Source organism: Megalops cyprinoides, chromosome 3 (assembly GCF_013368585.1).
Source record: "Megalops cyprinoides isolate fMegCyp1 chromosome 3, fMegCyp1.pri, whole genome shotgun sequence".
Taxonomy (NCBI): Eukaryota; Metazoa; Chordata; class Actinopteri; order Elopiformes; family Megalopidae; genus Megalops; species Megalops cyprinoides.
In genome coordinates, this window is record NC_050585.1 from 6,440,357 (window position 1) to 6,452,124 (window position 11,768).

Consider the following 11,768-nt stretch of genomic DNA (forward strand, 5'->3'; position numbering starts at 1 on the left):
TTGATAGCAGACTTGCGCAAAGCAGAATGCAGACTGTGTTACAAGAATGCTATCTGCAAGTGTTTTAGGTAGTTAGCCAGTGAACCTCTCTCTCAATAACAGAGAAAATACTCTTCTGATACAAGGCATTGTGCAGATCTACTTTTTATCATTATGAAGACCAGTCAACCCAAAAACACAGGGATAAAAACCTACAGCCCTAGGGCTTCATGTGGCTCTCCAGAGCTTCAAATGTGGTCCCTGAAGTCAGCATACAGGAAAACATATCCTTTAATGTGTCCACTGGGTTAATGCTATGATTACAGATGTTGCTGCTGGGATCTATGAAGCCCCCTAAAATGCTAATAATAAAAAAATAAGGACACCCTTGGCTAAGGAATGTGCAGGCTATCCCTGTCACCTCACAAGACATAATAAATCAAAGGAAGAGCAATGTCTGTTCCACAAAACAGCAATTCACCACCCCTGGCAAGTGACAAGTAAAACTACAACTGAATATACGTGTAAATAACAATAACACTTCTCAGTGTAGTAAATTAATCTGTTATTAAAATTTTGAAAACATTTTCAATGCGACAATGAAATCAGCCAGTTCTGGCTTTTCAATGTATATGAGTGCTTTTCAAACACAAAACACTCACATTTAATTAATAAACCATGTTCACGTGAAATGAAAATGACTTTATTTTTGTATAATTGAAAAATCAAGGGAATAAAATAATTTTTATTCCAGCTTTATTTTACAACTGCCAAGAAATGTTATATCAGCTTACTAATGTTGTTAGCCACATAACTATCTCAGCCTAATAAAAACTGAAGATAGCAAAATGATTTAATAGAACGAAGAAGGTGCTGGCTAGCTAAAGACAAACTGATAACACATAAATAAACTATTTTCTATATCTGGCTCACTTGCCACTGAGCAAACTAGGGAACTAATTTGGCCAGATAGCTGGTTGCCTAGCTATGTGGTACATGTGCTTTCCACCAACCGATTTTTCTTTTTCAAATGGGAAATTGGAAAATGACAAAATGGCTTGTTTTATATTCACTAGGACAAGAAATCACAAAATGACTGCAATTAATTTTAAGGTATTTATTGGTGAACGGGTGCAGTGCAGCATAACATGACTGGGAAGCAGGTCTGCTGGGATCGTCTGTTTGACATGGAGTCCAGTCCTCCAGGGAGACAAACACATCAGTATGGCTGTAGGGCGGCTCTGAGAGCCGGCCCCCTTTGGGCCTTCTCAAGCAGTAGGCTGGTCCTGGCTGTAGGATAAGGACAGCAGAACCCTGGATCCAGCCGGGGAGAGGGTGAAAGCCAGGTGGAAGACCCTTGAACACTGGCCAGGACAGAGACTGGTAGGTGGGAGCGCAGGAGCGAAAGGCATAGAGAGAGGAGGGGGTGGGTTACACAGACAGCTGATGCACAGACAGCTGATGATGGTTAGTAGGTGGTTTACAAACACTATAACTTCAGTTATTAATCTTTTGTATTTCTTATTAAAATTTAAAAAAGGAAGTCCTTTTTATCATATTTTGCATAAAACATTAAAAAGAGACAAATGGCTACAACTTTCATATAGATATTTAGATTTTTTTAGTACTCCAACTTGTATGTCCAGGTATTTTCCAGTCATTAAAGGATTTCATCTAAGTAACATCATTCATTTTTATTAACCTTGCTGCAGAGTGCAATTTCAGGAATTAATTCATTTACTTTACTTAAAAAACAGTTTATGTGAAAAGTGTATATTTTCTAAAAAAGAAAAGGACGAGCTGATCAGGTGTATAATTGCCATAAATAACCTTTATAATGTTTTTATCAGTATCAATATATCATGCAAATCCATCACTCTTTCATGAGGAAAACAACTTTTAATGAGATTTTTAAAAAAAAATAACGATTTGAACGGCGATCTCTCTGAAAATTCATGACCCTCCCTCAAGCTATAAATGTTTTTATGTAACCCTCCCTGTGTCATTGAAAAAAATGCATGACCATCCCTCCCTCACAACTGTTGTGACCCTAGAAAATATATAGTGCTGCTTGTTGAGGTTGTTGTACTATGTATTTGAAATAAAAGATGTCAGGGCTACAGAGTTAAGCAAAGTTTAACATGCACCATTTTGGTTTCAAAAGGTTTAATGACAAACACCAACATTTTACATCCACAAAGTAATTCCTATCTCCTTTATTCCAGGTAGCTACAGCACAGAATCTAGGTAACAAAATATATATATAAAACACGTCTTACATCTAATTATGCACACATATAGATATATATATATATATATATATAATTGCTGTTATGAGAAACAGCACCTATGACCTGAAGAAAAAAATTACATGTGCCTCCCCTGTTTTGAGCCCACCTCCTGCCCAGTAAATAACAAACGGTCCATAAAGGTCTGCTTCCTTTAAACTACTTTGGTCAATATACATATGTCTATACTGTTGTTAAGGAGTACAATGGTCTTTAACAAAAGCACATGGCGGAATTTTACTTGTTGATGTCACACCTGAAACACAAAGGCTTGATAATGAGCCAGATAACATTCAGAAATATTTCACTGCTATTCACTGTCTCCTGAGCCTCCTCCAAACATCGCTCAATGTCAGGCGTGTGAAGCTTCGATGACAAGGAAATCTGTGCTGCTGCAACACTTGCAAAAAAAAAAAGATGCATGCTAAAACAAGAGGCAGGCAAACAGCTCTTAGCAACAGCAAATTATGCATTGTGAAGTAGCCTTCTTGGATCTTGAAATGAAAAAGAATCCAACAAGAGCAAGATGGTGGGGCCCTATAGCAGTAAAAGTACAGAGATGGAGAAGAATGGACATGTTCATTAGATAATAATGTTTGCTGATATTTGCTTCTAACTCAGAATAAAACAAGATGGCAGGGGGTGCATGCTGCTAATCTTCCCACATATATTCAGGAAAATATGTGCAATGTGAAACAACAGATTGTTACATTACATAAACAAACCCAATTCTCCCCCTCCCCTTTAAGGTAAGCAAACAGAACTGCAAACAATGAGGAGGAGCAGTGGGCAGGGGATCAGTAGGTATTGAGCAAAATGTATTGACAGAGGTGTACTTCACACAATCTGTATATTGATGCTCAGCTAGTAAAAAGGTACGTGTGGATTGTGTAGGTGTACACTGTGCAGCTGACATTGATTAGACCTGCTGGTAATTGCACAAAAATCTTTGCTTTGTGTTAGGCAATTCATTTTCTGAACATCTTCATTGTGACTCTGTGTCTTTGTCTCTGCTGCTATGCTGCCATTTAGTTCAGCTGCAGCTTCTGTGCGCTGAAGACATTTTGCTCATGGTTATTGGAATTATTTTTCAAGAGAAATGTTGATTGCTTTGCCGTGTTAGATTTCCCTTGCATATTGTCAGGTCGGCTCTCACACTGACACAGAAAAAACATTGTCTGATTACAGAATACATTCTGAGCAGTCAGCACTGTCAAAATAATAATAATTCAGATAGAAACAGAACGGAGTGAATCAGGATATTCCTTCAGATGGGCTTGTTCACTGCCCCCAAAAAGCTGACCCACAGAACTGCACAATAGGCCCCACACGTAGGAAAATAAACTGACCTATGCAGCTAACAGACAGGGCTGACAAAGACCAGGAAGCCTATACAGGCCACAGGAGAGTGGTTCTGGAGGAAAGACAGACAGGTTTCCCAAATGGAAAAGGGGCAACCAGCAGTCACCTGAGCTCCACAGCTGTCATTCCTGTGTCACTGAAGCAACAGGCAAGGCAATCTGGGTGGAGAAGGCGGATATGTTTCCCAGTTACAGCGAAGAAAGTCTCTCTGTATCCACTTCCAGTTCAGCATCTGATCAGCTAACATGGCACCCACTGCCCATTGGGATTCTAAGTAATGGTCCATGCCAGCCATGTAGCATCAGTGTTCAGTTTCAACAACCTGTTTTTCAAGAAACAAAAAGCCTCAATGAGACCTTTTTGTTTTCACCTTTTTTGCTTTCACTTTTCTGTGCAAAGAGGGCTACTTTCCTGCTTACACTCAGGTGTCCATGGCATGTTTGACATTTCCACCAGAGAGCTTGGTACCTGTAATTTTTATACCACAGTATTCTCTGTTCAGCCCCTGTCAAATAACTGCTATCCACACGTTATTTATAGCACCAATTAGCCATCTTCAAAGCTTCCATTTCCCTTCACTCTATTACTGGGTTCACTAATTGTCTGTGCTAATCTGTTTTTTTCTATCCCTTACTTTACACTTCAATATCAGGAATTTTTTCAGGATTAAATTCTAAACACCACTAGACTCTACAGGTATTAAAATAATTTGAGCTTCCAACTGTAAAAGAGTAGTAAGACTCATTTTGTCTTGGGTAGATTCCTAACAAGTTTTAGAGAAAGTTGCATGTGTGAATCTGTCAAATGTGTTGTGTCCATCAAAAATAGAACCTGTGGGAGCATCCACATGGCACGATACACAAGAACATGGGGAGCATGCAGAATACAACCTCAGATCGATGGAACTTAAACCTGTAGGACAAGCCTACATTTATACCATAAACTGCTTATGCTTTTCTCCTCCTGTTAGTGTAGTTTGCCCTTCTGCTACTGAACAAGTCAACAGCAACTGCTACTGTAACTTTCCAAGCTATAGGTACAGCATTTATTCATGTTAACTACATACATGTGGGTTGTTCAACTGCTTTCAAGTTCCAGTTACTGTCTACAAGGTTGCAGATTAGATAACATGCTGACGTTTCATACATGATGATAGCTATCACCATTGCTCAGTTAACCCCAATTTGTTCTGGTGTACCAGTTTAGTCACCTGAGAAATTTACTGGTTACACCCTAACACACTGGTTACAAAGGTACAAATGCTAGTTCCATTCAGGAATTTGTCTCATGTGCCGTCACCTGTCCATTTACAGATAAACCCTAAGTGCTTTCACTTTTTCCAATCTTACACATTTCTCAGCTCAGCCAACCTGTGCTAATTCTCTATCACACGTTCCAGTTATAACAAAGGACTTCACTTGTGGATGCCAAATTAAGAGGAATTATATTCTGTCAAATGATGTTATGTTAGTCTGGTCCCTTGTCTCTGGTGAAAACAATCTGTTGAAGACAATCTGTTCAGCCCTGGAGTTTAACAAACAGTAAGGGGACTTACTGTGACTGTACGTGACTGTGGCTAAAGCTTTAGTTTTGCCCACCCCCAGCTTGATACATTTCTAAAATAGTTTTAGATCATGATATGAATCACCATCAAAGCAATGTGAGAAAAGAAAAATGTTGCTCTGAACGACATATCCCAGGGTAAACACATAATACAGTCAAGACAAAATGGCACACATGGATCCTTTGGCAAACTGTGAGGCAAGCACAAAAAGAGTCAGCCAAGCTTTCCACACTGCATGGCACAGAGAAACAGCTTCTGAAATAAAGAGGAAGGTTAAGGTCCAATTAAGCCATTTTATCTCGGACCTGAGAGAAGCCAGCCCATGAGATAGCAACATTTGAAGGGAGAAGGTATTTCAGGAATATCAAAGGGGTGCCACTGGAATCAAAGAAATACAAGATGAAGTCATTTCCTTCAGCTGCCTGTCAGATAGGTGCACCTGAAGCTGCTTTAGTTTTGGGCAAACTGCCAAAACAATTAAATGTGACCAAACTTTTTCAGTTTTAGTCTTTAATTTCGGAGTCTCTTAAGCCGCTCGGCACCACCATTGAAAGCGTGTTGAAGGAGTGGCAATTCTGCTAGGCAAATAAACTTTGGAAATGTTTCAAGAGATCAGGCATGTGTGCCAAAAGCTCAAATTAAGGTCTACAGCTCAAATCAAGGTCTCTCATTTGAGAAGCGGTCACCATGCATGAAGAGACATGCCCTTTCTGGCAGTGTTTTGCATTTGCATTAATTAAAACTGGCACGTAGTTTCATTTAGTTTCATGTACTAGTGTGTTCACATTAGAGCAATGTAGGTAGTCAGAACAAGCAAGAAAAAAAAAAATCAATAAGACAGTAGAAAACATTCATAGTCTTCACAATTTTCATTTTCTTTTGCATCAGTTTCATCAATGGTATATCAGTATGGAGGACAAAACATGACATAAGCATAAATAAATAAATATATAAATGAAAAATAAATACATTTTGGTAAAGAAAAAGGCTATTTCTGTATTTTTACATTTATTTATTTCTGAATTTCTACATTTATTTATTTCTGTATTTCTACATTTATTTATTTATTTATGCATCTCAACATTTATTTATTTCTGTATTTCTACATTTCAACATTTATTTATTTCTGTATTTCTGTGTCCGTATGTTAATTCAGTGGGTGGTCCTATATCTCAGTCTAAAGCCGGATTGGTCAGCTGGGCGAACCAGACAGAAGCAAACGATTCTTATCAAATCTTACACACGCTGGGTAGCTAAACTTGGTACTAACTCCAAGCAATGGCTCGTACAAAATTTTCCATCAATAACACAGGGCTACATTAAAACTAACTGTCGACAACTCAGTTTAGCTAAGCGGCTAGTAGCGAGCTAAAGGCAAACCTCCCGGGTATGGGAGGGTATGCACTGACGTCACTTTCCCACCGGAATACGCCCCCTCACTCGGACTGAGTGGCAAAATATGCTGCAACATGGCTTCCTGTAATAGGGGAAACTGCGAAGCCGGGAGTAAAATAAACGATTATCTGGCTAAATTCAAAGCAGTTGGACTTGACAGTGATCCTTATAACTTCCCAAACAACCAGTGGTCTATGGACATTGACATGTCGCCAGGAATCGGGTTTCCTAACATTTATATGTACCTGATTTCGACGCCGGGGAAATACACAAAGCAAAGCCTGAAGGCATACAAAAGCCGGGACATTCTAAAACGCTTAACGTGGCTTAATGTTCCAAAACTGGGATCAATGATCACCAGATTTCTCTTGGACATTTCTTCTCAGAAACACTTTCCTGTCAGAAACATTTCCTCCTGTCAAAAAAATCAAAACAGAAATCCTATGAGTATGGTCGTTATCTCACGTTAAGCGTTTTCTTCTCCATTGACGCCCATTATAAGGAAAAAGCTTAACGTGGCTTCATGTCTCAAACAGCGATCAATGACCACCAAATATGTCTGACATCTCACATGTCATAAACACGGTCTCCTGTCAAAAAAGCAAAACTCTCCATTGACGCCCATTATAAGGAAAACGCTACGTAGCTTAATTTTCCAAACAGCGATCATCTAACACAAAAGCAAAACTGGGAGGACAGCGCTGAAGGTAACGTCGGCCTAATTACCATATTCCTTGGATTTTAGTTTTGCTTTTTTAAGGCTTTCTACCACTCAGCGGGTGGAAGCCGCAGTGACTCCGCGTACTGTGACGTCATGTGCATAACCCCAGTCAAGGTAGTAGCAGTAGATCCAATGGCACCGCTATAACCAATCCGGCTTTAGACTGAGGTATAGGACCACCCACTGAATTAACATACGGACACAGAAATACAGAAATAAATAAATGTTGAAATTTAGAAATACAGAAATAAATAAATGTAGAAATGCATAAATAAATAAATGTAGAAATACAGAAATAAATAAATAAATAAATGTATGTATGTATAAATAAATGTATTTATTTATGTATTTATTTATTTATTTCTGCATTTATTTACTTATATACTCATTTTTGGTCCTCAATACATCAGTGGGATGCCTCCTTTCCATAAACTGTACTGCATAAGCCTACACCATCCTGCAATCATCACACAATCTATATGGGAACGTCACAGTAATGTAGAAGCAAGCCCCTCACCCTCGGCCACTTCTGTCTCCACTGTTCAAGCCGTGAAGCCCATTAGCGTCATGTTTAACTATACGTCGGCAGGGCAGATCTTTTCCATGGCTGACCACACATCAGCTCCCGAGTGAGGTTCCGAGCGCTGGGATGTGTTTACCGTTTTCTCAAAGGTCACTGCGCTGGGTCAATCTGGTCTTAAGCGGTCACCTCTTTTTATAGACTGCCAGCCCTGCAGCTAAAAGCAGCAGCCTTACATTGTAGCCAGGCACATGCTTTGTATTCAGAACACCATGTTTGGTCGAGGGACAGAGCTGTGCTGGGGAAAGAAAAAATAAAAACAGTTCCAAAATATGCCATTACTGGATGATAATGGATGCAGTGCAGGTATTCATGGGTAGAGGATTAACTTAATAATGTATTTTCCCTCCACATGAAATTATGGCATATTTCTCTTTTTTTCCCGAGGACACCATCTGCTTTGAATCACCAGGGGATGAACAAAACAAAGGTGCTAAGAATAAACAATAAATGCATCACGCCAAAAAAGCAATAGCAAAACAAAAAATACAACAGGAAATGGATTGCTGTGAGACGTAACAACTCTTTTCACAGAGAGCTGGAGCCAAACAAACACTGAATTTGTGTATGGGGGTAACACAAAGAAGGGAGCATAATAATGACCATGTACATTCCAGCCGCATGAAGAGCTTATAGCTCTGAGATAAGGCATTCAGAGATCGGCAGATTAAAGACAACTGCTTTGGGCTCACTTCACTCGGTGTTAGTCAAACATGCCGTTCGGGATTCAAGTCAGGTATCTGTAAATAAGAATTGGCTTCATGATAAATCAATGATAATATCAATGCTGATTCTGAGACAATGTAAGGCGTACTGCACAATCCAAAATATAGAATAAAGAGTGCATCCACAGACTGCTGTTTGTCTTCTCAGGGAACTTTCTTTACCTGACCATATGGGGCCTCTGACAGAGCTAGCACACTGCGCTATTGCTGCCAAGAATTCTGTCATGCTATCCCCTAGATTTAATCACAAGTCGCTAAATGCAAGTGTTGCTTTTTTCAATACAAACTTTTTCATTCATTGTGATGATTGTTTAACTTGGCAAAATGTGTCTGTGAACAAAAGAAGAAGTGACACTTGCAATCAGTTATGAGTTAAAGCTAAGGACAGATATTCATTGCAACCAGGGGTATGTATTCCAGACACGTCTGGTGAGAAATGTTTGAGCTATTTGCAAGGAAAGCGCGAGGAGCTTAGATCTAGTGCAATGGAGGTGTGGATTTGAAATGGAAAGATTTAGGTACCTCGCTGGTGAAGTTTAAATGATGTGTGTCAACAGGCACTTTAGACGTGGAATGGGAAACTGAATTGATGGAGAAAATTGAATGAAATTCATATAATTTGGTCTTGAGGGGGGAGAAAGAGAATGAATATCTTCATCTAGAAATGGTGTTTAAGGTATAATTTATTTCAGCCTGCAGTCCATCTTGCAAGGTCTGGAAGTTTACAGCCTTTTCTTCTCTGGCCCGATTTCCACATACTTCACCTTATGGGGAGATTATTGATAATTATCAGTCGACAATCTGATCATTTTCTAGAAACATTTCGTTGGCATCAATGACTGAACATCAGCAAAGATGTGCGCCATACTAAAGAAGCATGTGCAGCCAAATCATAAACAAAGTAAACAGAAGAACAACATGATTAGCACCTCTTAAAGGAACTGTCTCCCTAACAAATCATTGTGAAGCAAGAAAAACAGAAAAATTTCTAGGATTTGAGCAAAATTTTTGCAGTGGTGCGAAAATTGATGGGGAGCAGATCCCTTCTTGGAGATTGGCCCTACCTGCCACGAGCTGTGTGCCTTGTATACACAGATTAACTAATGAAGCAATCATTGACTTAAATTTAGCTATTGACAGAGGTGGAGAAGGCAATTAAGGGGGATTCACACATCCCGTATAAAGGCACAGCAGGTCCCCATAGCTCTGTCCTCCACCGAGGGCCAGGTCCACTTGCAGGGGGGAGTAATAATCCTCTCGCTGCTTTTCAAAGGGGAGCTGTAGCTGGAGTCACTCATCCATTCTCTGTGATTGGTAATTTAATGTCCTTTCAAGCTTCGGAGAGGGTAGTCTGTGGAGTGTCATACGGTCCTCTTATCCGTATTGGGTTTCGGAGCAGGATTAGTGTAATGGGAAGGCTTATTGGTAGCATCCACCATCTTCCCGGGATGAAACTTGATTTAATTGCTTTTTTTTTTTTTTGCTTTCCTTTTTTTTTTTTTGGTAAGGCGAAACCACAGTGCATGTGGCACTGAAATGTTTTATCCCTCTTGGAAAGCACAATAACAGTGCCCGTGCTACATTCTCACCGAAGTACATACTGTACTTGCAAATTTTACCTACATGCGATCTAAACGTGTGTACATTTTGTGTGAGAGAGTGTGTGTATGTCCTTATGTTTGTGAGCTTATGCAGTAGATACTGTGTTAATGAAGACAATGACTGTTGTTTCCATCTGACTTGACTGAGAGACTGTGTCAGTGCTTTATTGGGTTAAACAATAAAGGAACTGATTCTAAATATAAAACACTGATGTGAAGTAAAGCGAAAGACAAAAAGAATCTCACACAGTAATATGCGAGGGTCGTTTTTTTGGATTTTGAAGCAAAGCAAATGGGAAAATAACAGCTGCTTGTTAAATAATTTATCCCTGTAAACCCATAGGAATACAGTAAACTAGTGAAATGGGTGGTTTTATCAGGTCTTCATGGCTGTTATCCAGGACGCTGAAACAGCCTCTTTCATTGGAAACAAAAGAGTAGGCCGGCTCCTCTCTTCTCTGTAGAGAAAATGCACTGTAAAAAGCTCTAAAATCTCAATGTAATTGGAAACTTGTGGTGAGGCATAAGCACTTTGCTGATGTTAGCTGTTTTCTACCTTGTTGAACAAGGCTTACAATTGACAATAAGGAAGCTGCATGCTCTGATAGAGTTGTCAAAAGCTTAAATGGGTCTATGGAAAAAATTATGAGGGTAAGTTAGTCAGAATTATGTCACTGCATTTACATTTTATTGTTGTATTTATTCATCTATTTATTGAGTCACCCCCTGGAAATAGTGCACTGTGAACCATCCTTTCCAATCAGATTGTAAAAGGTGCTATACCTTTTTTTTTCTTGTCTCTGAAAAGAGATCTTGAGATGATTTCATTTAGTGAAATTGCTTGGATTTGATTGAATTTACCAAATTGGGTTCCTACATGATTAATGTACATATTTATTGTATTATTTACGTTGTTACTTTAATTATATTTTATTATTGTTTTTTTTTTTTTCCAATATCCATTCATTTTTTGTTATGCTGATCTGAACGGCACCACTATCATTATTCAGTCATCAGTTTTTTCCCTTCAAACTCATGGCTTGATTAAATGAATGCACACATGAATAAATATTTTTTCCTTTGAAACAGCTTGCACTCTCTTTGCGTTTTCACAGAGTGATTGTTGTAAATACACAGACCTCCTACTAAGTGCAGGGACTTGCTGTGCCGAACTGTGTTTACATTCCTCAGATCCGCGCTGACGCCGCTTGGCAAGTTCTGCACTTGACTGTGTGTTTGCTGACTACGGTCTGTGCTTGGTTGACTCCATGTCACATAGACAAGGGTCCCTTAAAAAAAAGGAGTGCCATGAATGTTCCACATTCACAGAACTATGAGTCACAGGGTGCAGGTCACGAGAGGTAGCTCTGCAATTAGAATGTCCCTCTGCCCCCACATTGCTCCATTTGTACAGATGTCATTTGGATCAATGTAATGTATTAATCAATTTCAATAATAATAATAACAATAACAATAAAAACAGAAAATTTATTCTTTAGCAGACATGCATACCCACCTGTACACCTGCAACCTGTACACACATAGCTTCTTTA

At 39.2% G+C, this 11,768-nt stretch overlaps 1 long non-coding RNA gene across 1 annotated transcript; it reads right to left on the bottom strand.

The window, feature by feature from the left end:
• Positions 1–1,108: 1,108 nt before the first annotated feature.
• On the bottom strand, positions 1,109–7,918 carry LOC118774070. The gene is made up of 3 exons (XR_005004804.1): positions 7,827–7,918; positions 3,736–3,951; positions 1,109–1,359 (listed from the first exon to the last, which is right to left on the bottom strand). It is a non-coding gene; the product is annotated as an uncharacterized LOC118774070 (long non-coding RNA).
• Positions 7,919–11,768: the final 3,850 nt, after the last annotated feature.